The 21,590-nt window shown below is 38.0% G+C and overlaps 1 protein-coding gene across 12 annotated transcripts in view; it reads left to right on the forward strand.

The window, feature by feature from the left end:
- The window catches only part of SOX5 (SRY-box transcription factor 5), a 999,607-nt gene that overhangs the window by 407,090 nt on the left and 570,927 nt on the right, over positions 1–21,590 (forward strand). The gene's annotated exons all lie outside the window — the stretch shown is intronic.

Consider the following 21,590-nt stretch of genomic DNA (forward strand, 5'->3'; position numbering starts at 1 on the left):
TTATTTTAACACTAATTAGATATGATTACAGCTTTTTTTTTCCCCCTCTGTGCTAGGGCTGAGCTGCACTAAGCACCTTCATTTTGCTTTCTTTGCTCAATTTTGTAACCAAGTCTTACCAAATAATGCAGTGCTGTCTTGTCTTTGGGTATTCATTTCAGTATTGTTGGCAAGTTCAAAAACCTTTACCAAATGTAAGAGGTTGTAAACAACAACAGCAGTGACAACAGTGGTGGATTGGAGGTATTCCTCTTGGTAGAAAAGCATGATAACTTACCTCCAGGTATGCCCTTCTTTTGAGACCATTTACAGGTGGTATTCTGTTATTCTTAATTTTGAGCCTGTATAGTTGATACAGGCTGCCAGTATCTCCATTTCACAGGTGAGGAATCCAGGACTCAGGTAGGAGAAGCAGGTATGGAGCAAAGCAAGACTCACTAAGATGCACAACTCCGAGCTTGCTTTCTGGGGGAGATCCCTTTATGAGAGCTATCAAAGCACTTTTACTTAAGGTAGTTAAAACCCACCAGATAAAAACTCCTAAGACATGCATGAAAGCCATGCTGGATTGGTTAAAAAAAAAAAATAGGCACAAGACCTCTTCAATTGATGATATATAAAATGCTGTAACATACATTTTTTTTTTTTTTGGTCTTTTTGCCTTTTCTAGGGCCGCTCCTGTGGCATATGGGGTTTCCCAGGCTGGGGGTCTAATCAGAGCTGTAGCAGCCGGCCTACACCACAGCCACAGCAATGTGGGATCCAAGCTACGTCTGCGACCTACACCACAGGTCATGGCAACGCCGGATTTTTAACCCACTGAGCAAGGCCAGGGACCGAACCTGCGACCTCATGGTTCCTAGTCGGATTCGTTAACCACTGAGCCACTACGGGAACTCCAAATGCTGTAATATACTTTTAACTAATGACTGAAAAAATCTTTGAGCTCTCAAAAAAACTAGTTTTACCCAGACAATGACAACTTACACTTGTATTTATGTACACAGTTATATTAATGAAGCCTAAATAAATTCATAAAGATTCGAGGTGATATTTCTACAAAATAGAAATTGATTATATGTTGGAAAACGAATCAGTTGAAAGCCTTTCAGTGATAGAGAGAAACGGAGGGGTTTAAACGTTTGAGCATTTCTGAATTAATTAATTCAATGAGATAATACAAGCCCTAACTTCTTCAAAGCTATTTATGATTATGAAGTATGGGGGAATATGTGTCAAATGGCATTATGGTAGAATGAATATAACTTTCTGTGGTCTTTAGAAATAGTAAGATTATTTTTTACCCCTTTCCTCGAATTCTACGAAATCATACTTTTTTTAAGAAATATAAAAATTGGTTCTCTGCGATCCTAATTAAAAAGAACTTCAATGAGACATTCCACTTCCAACCCACGCTTGAGGGCACAGCTATATAGCTGGAAAGTATTGTGTTTTGCTGTTTGAGTAGTTCTGGAAGAAAAAGTTGCCTTTCAAACAACAAGCAACTAATATATGTCCTCAGGACACTTGTCACATCAAAGTTTATTTAAAACACACACATCATCATCATCATCACCATCTCCACCACCACCAAGTAGCTAAAGTTTTAGCAACTATGTCAGAGAGAACTTTTTGTCAGTTATAATTATGCAGTTGAAATTATGGCTGTGATTTTTACCAGTAACACCCAAATAAAGGACAGATGATACACTGTCTCATTAAGTCGGTATATCTAATTTTAATAAAAATTCCCATGGCTGTGTAGGATTTCTTTTTCATGAATTATGGATTCATTATATACACCTTCGCAGAGATCTATAAAACTTGGAATAAGAAACTACAGAAGGATAAAAATACTTCCTAAGTTAAAATGTTCCTCTCTCCTCTTCCAATTAGGTGTCATTCCCAATTTTCTCATTGCTATTAATATCGCTGTTTCTCCAATCTGCCATGACTTTAAACACGGAATCTCCTTTTGGTTCTCAATCTCCTTTGACATTTGCATCTAATACATTAATAAGTTACATGATTTTTTTCTCTATGATGTTGTGCAGTGATTTACCTTGCTATTCCAGACACCATTTTTGTCCAGACCTTCTTCACCTCTCTCCAACACATTGTTTTACAAATGGTCTTCCTTCTTAATGCTCTTTAAAGCTCCTCTCTCTTGCAACTACCTTCCCAGAACAAGGCCTTTGCTTTGTTGAGTTTTTGTTCAAGAATTTCCTTCCCACTGAGATCTTGCCTCTACCACCAGTCTTGCCACAACTCTGTTCTGGCCACAACCCCACATCCTCTCAGTTACTATTCCCAGGAGCTATGATTCAGCCTTGATTTTACTTAGTGTCTGTGCTTCATGTGAGATGTTGATTATTCCTCTTTTTAAAAATTGTCATCTCTCTTGGCTTTTGAGACAATGTCAAACCAGCTTTTCCTCCATCTTTCTTGCTACGTTATCTTAATGTTTCCAGTAACATCTTCTTCCCCTGCCCACCTCTTAAATGATGGCTTTTTTGTAGATTCTCTTTGACCTTTTCCCTCTCACTTTGTCAACTTCTTTGGAGTAATTTTATTGATATCAGTGGCTTTTGCTACCACCTAAATGGTGGTAGTCACTAAAATTTTTATCTTTAGCCTGTAAATTCGTCTATTACATCTGCTTACTAGACATCTGTACTTAAAATTATCACAGATACCTCAATTTCAAGTCTCTAAATTGATATTATTTTCCCCACTCCAACCAAAATCTTTTCTTACTGCTCTAGTCTACATAATTGTGAATGAACCCACTCTTTCTTAATTTGGATGAGTCGGAGCCTGAGAGTCTTTCTAGGTAGCTTATCACACAATTTATTTAGAACCAAGTGTCAGCTGGCATTTCTTTAGGCATTGAGAATAGAGCAGTGGAGTAAATAGTCAAAAATCCGTTGTTGCATGAGGTCTACATTTCTTCATGTAGAAGAAACCAAGTGTATGATATAATAACAGTTTCTAATTTATTAAGGTACAATTGATGTATATTTGCACACATTTGAAGTGTACAATTTGGTATGTATTGACATGTATATACCCCCAAAACAGTTACCACAAGATAGTGAACATATCCATCACCTCTCAAAGTTTTCTCATGTCCATATTTTCTTTCTGTCACTCTAGATTAGTTTGCATTATACAAAATGTTATGCAAATGAAATTATCTATTATCTATCCTTTTTCTTTAGGCCACGTTTCTTTCACTTGGCATAACTATTTAGATTTATCCATGTTATTATTTGTATCAACAATTCATTCCTTAATGTTGCTGAGTAGAATTCATTGTACATATATATGTAATTTATCTATTTACCTTTTGGTAGATGTCTGGGTTGTTTCTAGTTTGTTACTAATGAAGCTTATATTAAGATTCATATCTACATGTTTTATGGCCATTTTAAAAAATGTATCTGGAGTTAATGAGCAGAAGTAGAATGACTGGATCATACTATAGATGTGTGTTTAACTTTGTAAGACACCACCATTGTTTTTCTACCAGCAGTATTTGGGTTCCCCTGTTCTTCCATATCTTTACCACAACTTGGTGTGGTTGGTCTTTTTAATATTAGTCATTCTAATAAATGTGTATTGATATCTTGCAGTGGTTTTAACTTACATTTACCAAATGACTGATAATGTTGAGAGTATTTTCATGAGCTTGTTTACTGTCTTCATGTCTTCTTGATGAAGTGTCTATTCATATTTCTTGCCCATGTTTAAATTGGACTATGTGGTTTATTATTATCATTGAGTTTTAAGAATTACTTACATATTCTGGATACAAATTCTTCATCAGTATATTGATCTGAACATACGTTGCTGTGGTCTATGACCTGACTGTTCTTTAAAAAGTATGTTTTACAGAATGGAATTTTTTATTTTTAATGACATCAATTTTTGTCTCCTTCTATGGATTATTATGGTGTTGTGTCTAAGGAATATTTGTCTATTCCAGCATCATGAATATTCTCTTCTATGTGTTCTTTTAGAAGTCCTATAGATTTAGAGTTTATATTTAGGTCTATGATACATTTTGAGTTAATATTAGTAAGTGGTGCAAGGTATGGATCAAAGTTTTCATTTTTCCACATGGATATCCAATTGTTCAGGCACCAATTTTTGAAAAGTCTATATATGTTTTCTCCACTGAATTTCCATTTAGCAATTCTGTCAAAAATCAGTTTTCCATATGTCTGTGGGTCAATTTCCAAACTCTCTATGATGTTCCATTTAAATGTTTGTCCTTGTTTTTACCAGTACTATACTTTTAAAAAATTGCTATAGCTTCATATTAAGATTTGAAATCAGACCAGGTTAGTACACAATTTTATATTTTTTCCCTCAGAGTTGTATGGCTATTGCAGAGCCTTCGTGTTTAATTTGAAATTTGGAATGAATTGATCCATTTGTACAAAAAAAGCCTTTGGGGATTTTGATTGAAATTATGTTGGAATTGTTCTTTATAATCTATAGACTGATTTGAGGAGAATTGACATCTTAACAGTATTGAGTCTTCTGTGCAATGAACAAAGTACACCTCACCATTTATGTGCATCTTTCTCTTGTGAATGATTTATAATATTCAGTGTAGAGGTATTGAACTTACTTTTCAGGTGAATCCATATTTTATAATTTTGATGCTATTGTAAATGTCACTGTATTTTAAATTTCAATTTCTGAATTTTCCTTTATGGTATAGAATATAATTGATTTTTGTATATTGTTTTTATACTCTGCAGCCCTCCTAACTCTTTAGTTCTAGTAGCTCTATTGTAAATTCAATCAGATTTTCTATATAGACAATTATACTGTCAGTGAATTCAGACAGATTACTTATTGCTTTCATATCTAGCTGCCTTTTATTGCCTTTTCTTGCCTCATTGTTTAACCTCCAATACAAGGTTGAAAGAATTTGCGACAGTAGACACCTTGTCTTATTTCTGATCTTAGGAATTCATTCTTTCTTAAGTATAATGCTACCTCCACGTTTCTTTGTGGATATTCTTTATTATGTTGAGAAGGTCCTTTGTATTTTTAGTACACTGAGAATTTTCCGAAGAATAAATATTGGACTTTACAGATGCTTTTTTCTGGACCTATCGATATGATTACATAGTTTATTAATATTATAAATTTTATTGACAAATTTTAAAACAAGCTTAAAAAAAGGGGGGCGTTCCTATCATGGAAGTTGCCATCATGAACCCAACTAGTATCCATGAGGACGCAGGTTCAATCCCTGGCCCTGTTGAGTGGGTTAAGGATCCAGCATTGCCGTGAGCTATGGTGGATCCAGACATGGTTTGGATCCTGCATTGCTGTGACTGTGGCGTAGGCCAGCTGCTGCAGTTCTGATTTGACCCCTAGTCTGGGAACCTCCATATGCTGCGGGTATGGCCCTAAAAAGACAAAAGACAAAAATAAAAATAAAAAAATAAAACAACCTTATGTCTCTGGTATAAACTCCACTTAGATTTGATTGTTTAACATTTTGTTAAGAATATGTGATCTGTGTTTATGGGTCATATTGTTCTGTGTTCTTGTAAGTCTTTGTCTGGTTTGGTATCAGAGTACCAAAAATGACATGAGAAGTATTATTTTCTTTTCAACTTTGTGGAGGAGCTTGCATAGAAATTACTTATTTATTAAATGTGTAGTGGAATTTGCCAGTAAAGCAATCTGGGCCTAGATTTTCTTTGTATAAGGCTTTTCTTTTGATGGGGAGGGAAGTTGCATTTTTTTTTTTATACTGCAATCTTGTTTTTTAAAAATAAAGTTATTTGTGTTATCTATTTTTTTCTTGAGTGAACATCGGTAATTTCTCTCTTTTAATGAATACGTCCATTTTGTACAAGTTGTCAAATTTCTTGACATAAACGTCTTATAATCATTTTATCTTTTTTCAACATCTGAAGAATTTCTAGTAATGCCCTTTCTCTCATTCTTCGTACTGGTAATTTGTATCTCCTTCCTCTCTCTTTTCTTTTTCTGATCAGCCAGCTAGAAATTTATCATTTTTATTGTTCTTCTCAAAGAACCAGGTTTTGATCTCATTAATTTTATCTAATGAATTTTTATTTATTTATTTTTATTTCATGGAAATAGTGCTCCTGCTTGAAAGATTGACTGTAAAATGTCTGTGTGGTGTATCTTCTTCTTCTTTTTTTTTTTCTTTTCTTTTTAGGGCCATACCTATGGGATATGAAAGTTCCCAGGCTAGGGGTCAAATCAGAGCTACAGCTCCCGGCCTACACCACAGACACAGCAACACAAGATTTTAGCTGTGTCTGTGACCTACACTACAGCTCGTGGCAGTGCCAACCCACTGAGTGAGGCCAGGGATTGAACCTACATTTTCATGGATACTAGTTGGATTTGTTTCTGCTGCACCACAGCAGGAACTCCCTATGTGGTGTACCTTCTGGTGATTAATTTTTTTTAACCTTTATATTTGTGTTTTGTATTTTATATTTCACCCTTTTTTTCCTCCAGTCTTTTGTCTTTTTAGGGCCACACCTGTGGCATATGGAGGTTCCCAAGCTAGGGGTTGAATCAGAGCTGAAGCTGTTAGCAACAACAGCCACAGCAATTCAGATCTGAACCACATCTGTGATGTACACCACAGCTCACAGCAATGCCAGATCCTTAACAAGGCCAGGGGTCAAACCCCACATCCTCATGGATACTAGTCAGGTTCGTTAACCACTGAGCCACAATGGGAACTCCTCACCTTTGTTTTTGAAAGCTACTTTCTTGGGTATGGACTTCCTTGTCAATTGTTTTCCCTTCTTTTATCTGTGGGCTTGTAATTCTCATCAAACTTGAATTTTTTTCTGCTATCATTTCTTTAAATATTGTTTTTCCCTCCTCAGCTTCTGCAACCCTATCTGCACATTTATCATTATGTATAGTTCCTGGAGTTGTCTCACAACTCACTGTTTTGTTTTTGTTTTTTTTCCTCCCCCTTTTTGAGTCTTTTTTCTCTCTGTGTTTCATTTAGGATATTGTTTATTTCTATACCTTCAAGTTAAAAAGTCTTTTTTTTTTTTTTGCTTTTTAGGGCAGCATATGGAAGTTACCAGGCTAGGGATCTAATCGGAGCTGTAGCCGCCAGCCTGTGGCAGAGCCACAGCAACACAGGATCTGAGCCTTGTCTGCGGCCTACACCACAGCTCACAGCAATGCCAGATCCTTAACCCACCGAGCGAGGCCAGGGATCGAACCCGCAACCTCATGGTTCCTAGTCAGATTCGCTGACCACTGCGCCATGATGGGAACTTCAACAAATCTTTTTTTTTTCTTTAGTCTCTTTATCTGTCATTTGTTTCATTCTGTGTACTTTTAATTTTAGGCATTGTTTTCTATCCCAGGAAACATGGTAGTTTTCATATCTAGAAGTTAAGTTTGGGCCTTTTTAATGTTTTCCATGTCTTTAGTTAATATTTTCCATCTTTCCCCTAGGTTTTTGAACATATGGAATACAATTAAATAAACAACTAAGAATTATTATTTAACATTTCTGCTAATTCTAACATCTATGTCAGTTTGGGCTCAGTTTTGAGTGATTATTTTTCTTCTGATTGTGGGTCCTATTTTCCTGTTTCTTTACATGCCTTGAAGTTTTTTAGCAGATGCCAAATTTTGTGAAGTTTACCTCCTTGGATGCTGGATATTTCTGTACTCCTATAAATACTTGTTAGCTTTTTTGCTGGAACTCAGTGGAAACAAAATCAATCCTTTTAGGTTTTGCTTTTATGGCTTTATTAGGTGCAACCAAAGCAGGATTTTTTTTCTAGAGTCAATTTTCCATACTAGGGAGGCAAGACACTTCTGAATACTCAAACATAGCTCTGTGGGTTGTGAGTCTTTCCAGTGTAGTTGATGGGAACAGGCCCAATTCCTAGCTTGTGTGAAGCCTAGTTACTATTTCCTTTAATTTGGGGGTAGTTCTTTCTTGACCCTTGGGCAGTTTCTTCACATAGCTGTGGGTAAGTGTTCTGCTAAATACTTGAAGGGAATCCTCTAAGTCTCCCAGATTCTATGTGCAGCTCTCTCTTCTCTTAAAAATTGGTCCTGGAGTTCTCATCGTGGCTCAGTGGTAAAGAATTTGACTAGTTGGAGTTCCTGTCATGGCGCAGTGGTTAACGAATCCGACTAGGAACCATGAGGTCTCGGGTTCGGTCCCTGCCCTTGCTCAGTGGGTTAACGATCTGGCGTTGCTGTGAGCTGTGGTGTAGGTTGCAGGCGCGGCTCGGATCCCGCATTGCTGTGGCTCTGGCATAGGCTGGTGGCTACAGCTCCGATTCGACCCTTAGCCTGGGAACCTCCATATGCCGCAAGTGCGGCCCTAGAAAAGGCAAAAAGACACACACACACACAAAAAAAAGAATTTGACTAGTATCCATGAGGACTTGGGTTCGATCCCTGGCCTCGCTCAGTGGGTTAAGGATCCTGGCATTACCATGAACTGTGGTGTAGGTTACAGACATGGCTTAGATCCAGTGTTGCTGTAACTGTGGTGTAGGCTGGCAGCTGCAGCTCCAATTCAACCCCTTGGCTGGGAACTTCCATATGCTGTGGGTGCAGCCCTAAAAAAAGACCAAAAAAAAAAAAAAAGTTGGTCCTATGAATCCTAGCTGTCTTTGTCTTCCTGGATTCATTTCTGCCTCTTCAACTCAGGGAGTCTGTTAGACCCATCTGAGCTCCCTTTTCCTGAGCCACAGCCTGCAGACTCTCTCAAGTTTGTAACCTGGGGCAATAATAGAGCGTGTCTCATTTATTTCCTGGTTCTCAGCAATCAATATCCTCTGTCCAGTATTTTAAAAAGTGTTCTTTCACATATTTTGTTGCTTTTTTTATTGTTGTTTCTGGTGGAGCAAGTAAACCCAGTCTCAGTTACTCCATCTTGTCTCAGTAATATATGTTTTAAAGAAAAGATAAACATACAGTAAGTGAATAAAGAAAACATTGATGAGAATGATAATATGCTTGTCAAAGAGAAAGTGTCTTTATCAAATACCCTCTCCACCAATTTCCCAGTATAGAGAGGCAAGAGATAATACAAAAGATGATATTGCTGTACACCACTATTAATACTATTAGCAACAAACCTTTTTTGGACAGAGTCTAAAACAGATCTGCTGTAATCCAAATGTTATACCGCATTAGAGGCATGACACTTTAGTGTATATGTGTAGAAACCAATAGCCTAAATTTCCCTTCCATAGTTTGGGGGCTCAGTGTTACAAGTAGCTTCAATTTAAATTTAATCCCAAGAGGTGGAATGGAGAAAAAAGTTGGAGAGAAGACAGGCAGTGCTGTGTATTCTTCTTCCCCTGGTTTCTTTTCTTCCTACCCTACACTAGTGAGCTCCTGATTGTACATTTAATGTCTTTCTGTTCCAATTCCTCTTTCCAAGTACGAAAAAGTAGGACAGGGAGACATTTTTTTGTACTCCTCAAAATTTCATTCAAAGGGAAGCACATGAAAGGGGAAATAAAGGCTGGTTCATTTGATCCCAGGTAAAATTTTACTATTGAGAAACCGCTAGCAGACTTTAAATGCTTACCTCACTTTATAATTAAGAATTCCTTTCCATTCACAAAGTCCACCACACCTAAATATAAACATGATTCAGCCAGTGATTAATTCAACAGTTTGGGTAATTACATTCCCCAGCCTCCTGAAAACTATACCAACTTGGCTTTTATCAGATTTCAGACCCTAATAACCCACAGTTTTAATACCACCTGTTTACATTGTTACTAGAATTTTGAGCATATGGCACATTGATGTAGTCGTATAAATAATAAATAATCAGACTACTTTATAGTATTTGAGAAAGAAATATTCTGTTTTTCAAATGGGTTTTATAAAATCTGTTCCATTTGTATATTTTAGAATTACCTAGTGTCAGAGAAGGCATTTTTCCTTTGGGACAATGAGTATTCTTTCTGAAATGGGCAGGGGGGTCATTTGACTCCTAAAGAATTATTTCAAGCATTTATGAGAGCCCCTATTGTGCAAAAGGGGTTGTTTAATCTAGTATTCTTTTGTTTAGTCAAAATCTTTCTCTGTATCATAGGTAATATTATTAATAAACTTGTGTTCTTTTTATCAATTTACATATTTAGATGTGAAAAACCTTCTAGTTCTCTTTCAGTATATCCACTGTCTTCTGTTACTTGAGTATAGTTCCCAGCCATTTTCTTTTTTTTTCCTTAAAACTTCTCGCTGACAGATTTTTCCTTTGCTTAATAGTTCTTTGCAACTCTTTGGATATAAATATGTTTCACCTGGTAAGCCATTTTAATAGCAACCTAAATTAAATCATGTAGGAGAAGAAAGACTTAAAAGGAGGTTTAAACATGCCATATATACCTTGTTTTTTAGCAGTGAAAAGAAAGGTCTGCAGAGAGGTTTCAAAGTCATTTATAAAGTTTTGGGAAGGTGAGTCTTTGTTCCCAGAATGTTCTAATGGGTTTATATTTGTTCTTCTATTTCTGATCCAGAAACACCTTATGCATATGTTCAGTCCTTTTCCTCTGAAGCTTTTGAGGACTAGTGATTTTTTTTAAAGCGGTCTTTTAAAAATATGTATGATTTGATGGAAATATAGTTATGTGCTACTTAGAGTGTTAGGATATTTAGTTCAATTTTTCTGTAAATTTACTTGAAAATCTGAAGCTGATTTCAGCTGGTATTAAGCAACCTCATTTTTTTAAAGGGGGATTTGGGTTGCATCTCCGTATGCTTTGAAAAAGTAAAGTAGTTATTTTATTTATTCTATTAAATGCCAACAATGAATTATAGACTCTTTAGGAGTAATACATTGTTGAAAAGATTTTAAGATCTCTTATTGTTAAGGAGGAAGAGTTTATCTGTCTTTATAGAGCAAGTTACTTAGTTTAATCTTTGTCCCAGAGAACTCTCAAGCCAATAAGTTTTGATAATCTGAATATGTATAAAACATCTCATGGGTCAAAACTGAGCTATGAAACAAAAATATATTGAAATGGCATTCTCGATAAAGATAGATCATTGGGATAAGCATTACCTATGTGATCATGGTCTGTATCTATGAGGATGAGTCTGATGAAATTTGCTTGCCATTTTTGGAAAAATGCTTTTTTTCTCATTTACATTCTTAATTCATATGACTTCTCTAGGTATGCATTACTCATCACCTCTTTATGGAAAAAGCCTTGGCCTATTCACATATCCTTCTTAACAGAACCTTTTTTCTGAGCACCACTCCCTACTCTGATTCCCACTCCATCCTCACTCCCACAGCTTCCCATCAGTGACAGCATCTCTATGATTGGGATCAGGAATGCCAACCAGCCAGCATTGACCTGCACTCTAAGACCATCCGTTACTTTGGACCCCTTATCCTTGAAAAACATTTAAGTAATGTGAAATATGGCGTAGGTTTTTTTTCTGTGTTTTGTTCTCATAACCAGGGTGAATTTGCTTATACTTTAGAAGTAAACTGTTTATTCAGAAAACCAACCCTAATAAGTGGAATCTACACCACCTCAATAATGGTCTGAAGGCTGTGATTTCTTTTTAGTTTGGATTCTAATTATGGAACATGTATTCATTTGTATCTCGAAAGGAAAGCATTTTCTGGTCCAGGCAGAGGGCAGGCAGGCAGTGCATGCCTGTATGCCACAAGGCTTGCTTCTTAGCACCCTAAGCCATGTCCCTAAGGCACATTCCATTGGCTACAAAGAATCACCCTTTGAGCCGAATTTGAAATGCTCTGACTTCAAATATGGGCACATAGAGAGCAAATGTCCTCCAAAAGATGAAAAATTACAGTGTGTGTCTTTAAATATAAAATTGCTCAAAACAGCAAGATTGAAACGATCCCCCCCCCTTTTTTTAAACCAACAAACAAAAAACTATTTTGTGGGCTAACCACAGAAACAGGTTCTAAATACATTAAAATATTTTATCCCATTATTTGTTTTGACCAATTGACCACAATATTAAAAATTCAATCATGGAGCAGCTGACAAGTGCAGTTGCCTAATTTTATTTAAGAGTTTTTTTTCCTTTTTCCATTTTTCCATCCTGTTAACGCTGCTGCCTGTGCCCAGACAGTAATGGGCTTCTTGTATGCCCACGACTGTTATGATCATGTAAATTTATTGGTGCTTAGAAGAAGCGAGCTATTAAAACATTACAACAGCCATTACAGCCGGGCTCGTGTTGGCTTTCGCTCCCAATGAACATATGCTTCCGAGTGAATGCCTAAACTCTTATTTATGGATTTAATTTAATATGCGGAAAGAATTCAAAATTAAATTTTGTGTCTGCCTCCAGAGAGTGTCAGTGTATAATAACATGGTAATTTTTACACATCTTTATGAGAAATGGGAAAATTAATTCTTTCTGACAAGTTGTAATTATTCGACTTGGAACAGTTGCAGCTGAGCAGTTTGCATGCCTGTTGTCTGGTGTTTCGCAGTGTAAGGGGAAAACTCAGGGATGGAGATATATTGTGCATCTGAGAGTTTCTAATAGCTTCTGACATTTTAGCCTTGCATATTATCAGGGTGCTCTTTAAGGAGTCGAGGTATAATCTATTATGTTGCCTGAGACACACACAATTGCAATAGCTGGAACGTTGTGCAGCAATTTTTTAAAAAGTGGGGACTATCTCTGGAATCATCCTGTAGATATATATAGTTGAAATTGATGTGACAAACGTTTATGTCTCTTAAGGGTACATATTATCATCCGCTCTTTCACCTGAGGTGTACTCAGAACAGAAGGTCATTTCGTACGAGTAGAATTAGAGACCTGTATGTTTAAGATTAAATATGTTTACAGTGAAAATGTCCTTCCCTGCAAACACGTTTCCGTCACCCCAACCCCCCCCAACACACATGCAAATGCTTTCATCATAAATGCCCACTATCCACCTGATCTTTAGTTTGGATATTTAGGTGTTCAGGAAAATGTAGGATTAATTTAACACACAACCAAACCCAAACAACCACCAGCTATGTTAGCAAAGAAAATATGGAACATGTTGTATGTGAAGAGATGGTATGCTGATTGACAGGCCAGCCTGGAGGGGAGTGGTGTCATCTCTGTGTGTAGGATCAATATAGCCCTTGCAAAATAAATGCAAACTTACAATGTAAGAAAGTGTTAGCAGATGAACATGAGAAAAATTCAATTGTCAAAAGCAGGCACATTTCCTTTTTTTGCTTTGGTACTTCTGCTACAGAACACAGGGATAAACAAGTGGCATGCCTCTGTTTTCTCAGTTGGTATACTGAAACTTTGACATTGTTTTAAGTGGCAAGGTTTTGTTAAAATTTTTTATTTAAAAATGAGATGTAAAGTGGAGTTCTATCCACTAGTGGCCTCCAAAATAGCATGTCAAAGCTAGGGTCCTGGCAGACGTCTCGCCAGGGAATTGCACTGGACCATGCTCTTGTTTCTTACAGATGCCATTGGCCACCGGGTTCTTTACTTCCCATCCCAAACGGCCCAGCAGTGGGCCCCTTTCATCCAAGAGATGCTGCATCTCACTGACTGGTGGTGGACCTTATCTTAGCTAGTTAAAAGGCACAGACATCATCTCGGTCCTGAATGAAGACAACTTTCAATTTTACCCATTTCCTTCTCATTGATTCTTACAAATCAGCTCTCATGTATTCTCATATTGTGATATAAGATCAAGAAGTAGGACTGCTGCAGTTTGGAAAGGTAGGCATGATAGTTCATTGGGACTAATGTAAAAAAACCTCTCAAACAGAGTTTCAACACTCATGAAAGGGGAACTGATAGCAGGCTCCTCCAGTTCCCCTCTGTCTTCCTGTACCTTCTCACCAGAGATATAGCAGAATCTCAGGAGGGGAGGTACCCGGCAAAGACACTATTTTGCCTTATTAGGCCACATATGCCACCTATAATTGTCAATAATAGCTGCATTTATTTTGGTGTGTATTTAATAAATTACCTTTTTGTCCTATGCACTACAAACCCATGAAAAGCAGCTGGGTTTTGGAAACTGGAAGATCACTTTGAGATGCTCTTCTTATAAGACCCAGATACTCTAAACTTCCAGACCTTCATTAGCCCCATTCAGGAGTAAATGGTATTTTTGAAGGATAGCATAAGATTTTGAGTGAAAACAGATTTAAAAGGATTTTTTATGACATAATAGTCTTATTTAATCTCTAATTTATTTGAGGGAGAGCAACAATTTAAAGGCTCTCAATCCCTCTGAATGCATCAGATACATCAGATAACATCCACATTTAGAAACAACCCCAAACAAACAAAAAACAGCTTTAGAAGTAGAAGCAAGTGTCCTTTCCAAATTTGATGTTACAGCAGCCATTTAAAAATAGGTATAGCAAGTCATCTCTTTAGGGTGTGCTTGAAGAGGGCCAGAAAGAGCCCCTGATCCGTGGAAAATGCCCTCCCCACCCCCAGCCCTACTGCCACAGGGGCTGAATCTTACTCAGAAAATAGCAGCACTTTGCTGACCACTGCACTTCCCTCCTCATTTAACTTAGTCCTTCCCTACACTCTTCTAAGACAGGCAATGTTATAATCCCCTTTGCACAGAGGTAGACTTTCAGAGTTAGAGTGGTTAATAATTGCCAAGGTCACAGAGCCAGCAATGACTGAAAGTGAAACATAAACCCACATTTTACCCTAAGTTATTCACTTCCTTTTAGTTGAAAATGTTGCTCACTCTTTCCCCAGGGTAGCTATTAAAACAGAGCCGAGAAGGGATGAGAATTTGGACCCCTGTGGATTGGATTGAGAGGGAATGAATGTGCACCCAGGACTCTCCTCTGCTCTGCTCCACGATCTGCTGATCTCCCCATTTCCTTTAAGGGGTGCCATGTCTCCTGGTTACCCAGGCTTACCCACAGTCCTCCCTGACTCTTCTCTCTTGCCTCCTGTGTCCACATCTGTCACCGCTGTCTAATACATCTCCTTTAGTGTCTTGCTCTGGCGCTTCCTTCCTTTCCACTCCAGTTTTCACCATCCCTTGTCAAACCCTGGCTAACTCCCAGTGGGACTGTTTGAAATAGGCTTCTGTCTTCCAACAGTCTCTCCTCTTGAGCAAACTTTGGTCAGGCTCCTCTGAACTCTCTTCTCAAGGACTCTCTGGCTTTGGGGCTTCCACCTCTCCTCTGCATTGTCCAGGTTTAGCAAGAATCTTGCTAAGTCTTTTTAGCCAGAATCCCCCCTCCTTAATACCAGCCCCCCCCCACCCCATGTCTGATCAGGTTCTTTATCTTTCTGCATACCCCAGATGACATTCTGATCCCTCTGCCTTCAGTAGAAATCTTATTAGACTGGTCTAGTCCGAAACCCCTCCTTACCTCTGATGTTTCCTCTCAGTGATTTTTCATTCACAGACCCTCATCCCGCTCCTTGGCTATACATTCCCACCTTGCCTTTTCGTGTTCAGTTTTGAGCCCAGTCTCTTTCCCTTACTGCAAAATCCCGTTGTAGCATTGTAGTTCTTTTTCCTCTTGCCATATTTCCTCTGAATGAAGTCTGCCTTCCTGTTTTAACAAGCATCAAGAATGAGTAATTTTTCTCTTTAACACTTTCCAGTCTCTCATAAGATTATTGGGTAAATATCCCAAAGTTACCTTTGATGGAGCTCTTGCCTTGTTCGGAAACCTTCAGTGGTTCCTTATCATCTACCAAATAAAATAGGTTTATTTTAGTCTCAGATTTTCATTCTGACTTCCTAGTCATTTCAAGTGTGTGCCTTGTATTCCACCTAAAGAAGGTTGCCGTTCCCTGAACAAAAGAGTGTCCTCCCGGTCTCTACATCTTGCTTCCTGCTTTCCCTTCCCCTGGGACTGCCCGTCCTCAGGCCTCCTGACATCTCTTTTAAGGTCCAGGTCATATGCTGCTTCCTCTCTCAGCATTCCCAGACTCCATCCTGATAGCCATCCTTCTGTCCTCCGAGGCTCCAGAGTACTTTGTTTTTACCTGTGCTGTTGCAATTATTATATGTGGTATTTATTTACATTATTGTACACCTGTCACATATATCTATATATCATATATTTGAAGAGAGTTTCAAAGAAGCATGGAATTTACTCACCAAGAGTTAAGAGGGAGCAATTTTTTTTTTTTTTTTTTTGCCATACCCACATTATGTGGAAGTCCCCGGGCCAGGGATGGAACCCGCACCACAATAGCAACCTGAGCTGCTGCAGTGACAACACTGAAATGTTAACCCGCTGCGCACAAGAGGCTGGGTTCTTGCTGAGGATTCTAAGGAGACTTTACAAGAAGGAAGAATCAGTTTGGGGTAGGTTGCTGATTCTGAGGTGGGATAAGAAGTGAAAATTAACTAGGGGTTGGATGTTGTCATAGTTTAGAGCAGGATCATTTAGCAGCAATTGGTATTCCTTATAGGAGATGAAAAAAGCAAGTGGGTCTGGGGTGATGCTGGTAAAAAATGAGAGGCGTCCTAATGGCATTTTGCAACTACTGCATGACCTTGGAAGAAATAGTGTTTTCTGTTTCTAATATTTGCCTTTTTCTGTGTCTGTCTTCCAAGTCTGACTCATGGCAAGGCTGCTTTTCCTCCTTTTTAGTCTGAGCTGATTTTCATTCTTTCTGTTTAGGATAGATTTTGACACATATAAATAAATAAGTGAATTTAAAAATCCAGAGGAGAGATACTCTTATTTTTCTGGATTATTGCTTAAATGGCTAGAAACTGAAAGAAAAATTTTGAATGGCTGGAAGAATATGGTCCCTGTGGTCAGTGGTTTAAAAGTGAGTCTTCACACACTGTATTAGTCACACATCGGTTGTCTACACTTATTTTTGCTTTTCCTTTGCCATTGTAGTGACTTTTGTTTTCCTTGTGCCACCAGATAATTCCGTATTTTTACTCATCTCTTCCATCTCTGGCTCATTGTTTAATCTTTAATTATAGATATGGGGCTGTAGAAATGTGCTAAGAACATTTTCACAATTTCTTCACTTTCTTGTCCACCTCCCTGTCTCTTATATGCCTTTGGTTTAATGGATCAGAAGTCTACTTTTGTTATGTGTGTTTGCTTACACATTTACACCCCCACAACACACACACACACACACACAGAGGATATGAGGTAGTTTTTATTAAAGTTTTCCCTAGAGCAGAAACAAGTATAATCAATGTTAGAAACTGTTAAGCCATTTTCTTCTGATCCTGCAATCTTTAAAATTAGGTTAAAACTCTTTATGGCAGGCTTTTTTCCATCTTCAGACACTGTGTTCTGTGTTGTAGAATTTCTTATGGTGGTGATTTTTAAAAGGTACCAGATTCCATCCATTCCAGGATACTTTCCCTCATTCCTTCTGAAAGAACCCACTAATAACACCCCTAAGAATTTATTATTTTTTCTTTAAATGGATACCACAGCTGAAATCATATATTATTTGGCTCAATTTAAACACTAATGTTTCTTCACCTGCATTTATCAACCTGTCTACAACCAGAATGTTTAGAAGCAACAATCTTAAAAAAAAAAAAAGTGACCTCACCGTATTAGAATTCACAACGAGAGGTGTTCCATTAGCAAGTGGCTCAATTTTGGATTCAGTAGAACAAGGTAATTTGTCCCCAAGTAGAGGCCTCCCTTCCCACTGTTGTTGAATGTTACCTGGGCAGCCCTGGTCATACAACAGAGAGAGAGCATATCAATATTTTTGGTGTGTGCCATATATCAGAATGTGATTATAATCATTAGATCCGTATTTGCATTTCTCTGGCTCTCTGTTTTCTTTTTAATTGGGTTATAAAACAATTAGTTGACACCGTGTTTTTTTAGAACTCCCTGAGTGGGCCAGGAGCTGTTTGTTCTCCCTTGGACCTAAGTGCGGGAGGGGGCCCTCAGGAATCTCACTTTATTTACCGCAGGGTGAAGGTCAGAGAGAAACAGTTTTTGTTCTAGTGCGATTGCTTTCTGTTGTGACCTCTCTTGCATTGTTTGGCTTCCCTGCTCCCCCTTCGTGCTTTGAAGAGCCGCACACCAGGTGTTCCTGTTCTGAATTACACATGAAAGAACCTCATCCCTGGACTAATTAACTAGTAAACTGTTCCCGCCTCCCCTGGGTTTAATTGATGATGCTCTTAAAAGTGGAAGGCAGTTCCCCCCAACTCCCCCCTCCCCTTGATTTCACACCAGAGTCCTCTCTTCTTTATCTTTCCTATATGTAGAGGATGTTCCAGGTGACTTTTGATGTCTAGGTGAGGTGCCCGGGCCAGTCACATAGTTCATAAGATGATGACCCTGGATGGAAGGAAACTACTCTGGACTTTTCTTCCTGACTTTTTAAAGCTGTGCGTGTGACTCTTTCTCCAGGGAGTGTCGTGTCCTGAGTGATCTACTTGCTCACAGTAGCAAGACCCAGAATCTCATCACTAACTTTCTGCATTTCTGCCTGTGATTTTCCTTCTTCTCAAAGCAGAGCAGGAAGCCAGTATGCCTAACGGGGTTTTCTGTTTTTATTTTTGATTGCGGTATTGGGAATATTACAGAAATATGAACATTTATAGAGTCGCATCTTGGCTTCCAGGACTCTGAGCCTGGTTGATTTTATTTTTCACCTGCGGGGCTTCTGGTCTCTGGGACTTATCCTGTGGGCACTCTTTTTAGGCACTGACTGTATTTCCGGGAAGTACAGGACTGTGTGCGTGTGCAATGCCAACAGCCTAGTCTTTCCTTTCTTCTTGTCCTCACTTTTAAAGATCTTATCTATTTTTTTTTTAATGTTAGGATTAAAAATTTAGTGTATGCATTCTGTAACTTTCCCTTCATCATTCTGCTGTGATTGTATTGCTGTGGTTGGTTTTGTGCTTGTGTTTGATTGTTAAACTAGAGTTAAAACATTTAGAGTAAGTCTTAATGTGTGAGGGCATTTACAATGCTCTCTTTAAGCAAACTTTCTTATATAACCTTCCATATAATTTTGTATAACTGTAGACTGTAGTTAATGTATTGCATATTTAAGAGTTGCTAAGACAGTAACCTAAAAAGTTCATATCGCAAGAAAAAAATGGTAACTGTGGTAATGGATGTTAACTAAACTTATTGTGGTGATCATTTCACAATACTTAGGAAAAAAAAGGAAAATTATTTCTGTATTCATTTGGCTTCCTAGGGCTGCTTCTTAAAATTCCAGCCCAAGTATGTAGGTATTCCTGAGTAACTCAACTGCAAGAACCCTCTTTGTCTTTTCCTTGTTTTTCCGTTCCCATGAGCACTGATGGACATTTATTTTGGTACTAACTTCCCGAACAGGACATGAAAGGCACAGTTTTGAAAAAAAAAAAAATCACAAGTATAATTATTTCTCTAAAGTATTAGTAAGAAAAATCATCGTTTTTGTTTTTGTCAAAGGCATTAAGCCTTGAAAAAGTATCATCCTATTGGAAAACTTGCTCTGTGGCTAAAGGATTTACTTATTGGATTGCACACTAGGTATGTGTGATAAGATTAGAGAGTTTAAACATTTTTATTGTGAACTTTTTCGTTTGCTTAATTGAAAGCTTCTTGAGAATGGGTGTTGCCTGAATCTATCATTCTGCTATCCCGGCCCATAGCAGAAGGCTTTGGTGCATGTGTAGTCAATACATGTTTATTGAATGTTACTGAATTTAACTAAGTAAATTTTTACTTTGTGTTGGGTGTTGAAGAGAGCCAGGAATGGGAACTTGACAGAATGGTAGGGTAAACAGTCTCTCTTCAATTATTAACAAGATGATAACAAAGATGTGGTCATGCTCCCTGAGTCCTTTAGGACTTGAGTGAGTCTGAATTAGCCTCTGACAGAAGCAGGGAAAAAAGTGAAGAAAAAATGCAGAGAATCTAGTTCAGTGTAGACAAAATGTGGAGGTCGTGGGTTTGTACCCAGTGATCCTGTGAAGTCTGAAAATAGTTTTAAACATACACGCGGTTTTAATAACACAGATGTGTACCCCTCTGTCTCCCTCTTTTTTTCTCACATATCCTACACATGGCAATCACATGAATTATACTGTATGCCATTACTCACATAGTTCATAATTCTTAAAGTATAAATAATGGCAGCTGCAGATCTAAAATCATCCACCTGATACTTCTGTTGTACATTTTCATCTTCTGCATATTCTCACAGTGAAATTATAAATATATGTAAAGTTAATGCTACATGGTTAAAATGGTAGTTTAATAATGCATTTTAATATAAAATGAAGTGGAATCAAATGAATTCAGTGAACAATAATTGAGCTTTTACCTATGCAATAGATACAGTACTAGATTCTGGGTGTTGAAAAATGCAGTAACTGTATCTCTGGCCCTCTGGAAACTGCCAGTCTAATGTCGAAGAACGTCACACAAAGAAAACTAGGCAATACAGTGTTATAAATGCTATATATAAAATAAAGACATTTTAAAAACTACAGATATACTCAGAAAAGTTTATAGCTCTGAAGAGATTGGTTAACATTTCAGAGGAAGTATCTTTGGAGTTGAATCTTTTTTTTTTTTTTTTTAAGGACACACCAGCAGAATATGGAACTTCCCAGGCTACGGGTCCAATCAGAGCTGCAGCTGCTAGCCTACAGCCACAGCCACAGCCACAGAAATGTGGGATCTGAGCCTCGTCTGTGGCCTACACAGATGGCATGGCAATGCCATATCCTTAACCCACCAAGCGGGGCCAGGAATTGAACCTGAATCTTCAATGAATACTAGTCAGATTTGTTACCCCTGAGCCACAGTGGAACCTATGGGAGTTGAATCTTGAACTATGGATCTTTGAAGATAATTCAGAGATTTCTAGTTTGGATAGTTCGATGCATGGCGATGCTTTGGGAATCAGAAAAACGTATAGGTTTGAGGACTGGAGAATAGAGTCACTTGCAAATGCGTTAGACTTTAGTGGCTTAGGTCACCGAGAGAGGGTGCTCTAGGTAAAAACATGGAGCTAGGGCTTAGGCTAGAAATGAGAATTGGATACGTGTACACACACACACACACACACACACACACACACACACTCATGCATATAACTTGGTTGTGTTTGAGGTAGAGGTGCTTGTTGAAGAAGGCCAAGAGTTGGGCAGATTTGCCCATGCAGAGAATGTGTGGAGGAAGAAGAGAAATGTCTACATGGAAAGGGCCAGCAAAGGGTGAGGAGGAAACCATAGTTGTTCAGCGTTGCTGTGAATTCCTAACATAACTGCAACCTCTGCCTCCTTTCTGTTCCCTTGAAGGATCTGGGGAGTGTGTTGGGCTCACTTTTTCTTTTTCTCTTCTCTGCCTCCTCCTTGTCCATAGTCATTAGTATAGGAAAATATATGTTTCTTTCTTTTGCTGCCTTTCCTAATAGACCATCCTTAACTAAACTTCAATAATTGAAATGAAATAGCCACATATGAATAGGTTAAACATTTTTCAATTCCAAAGTCCAGCAGATTGGAGCTGATTCAGACTTATATGAGATTCTTATAGAACATGGTTGTTTTTTTTTTTCTTTTTACCATCTGCCCTCTCTCTTACTCAGATAAG

This window comes from Phacochoerus africanus, chromosome 7, assembly GCF_016906955.1.
Source record: "Phacochoerus africanus isolate WHEZ1 chromosome 7, ROS_Pafr_v1, whole genome shotgun sequence".
In the NCBI taxonomy this organism is placed as follows: Eukaryota; Metazoa; Chordata; class Mammalia; order Artiodactyla; family Suidae; genus Phacochoerus; species Phacochoerus africanus.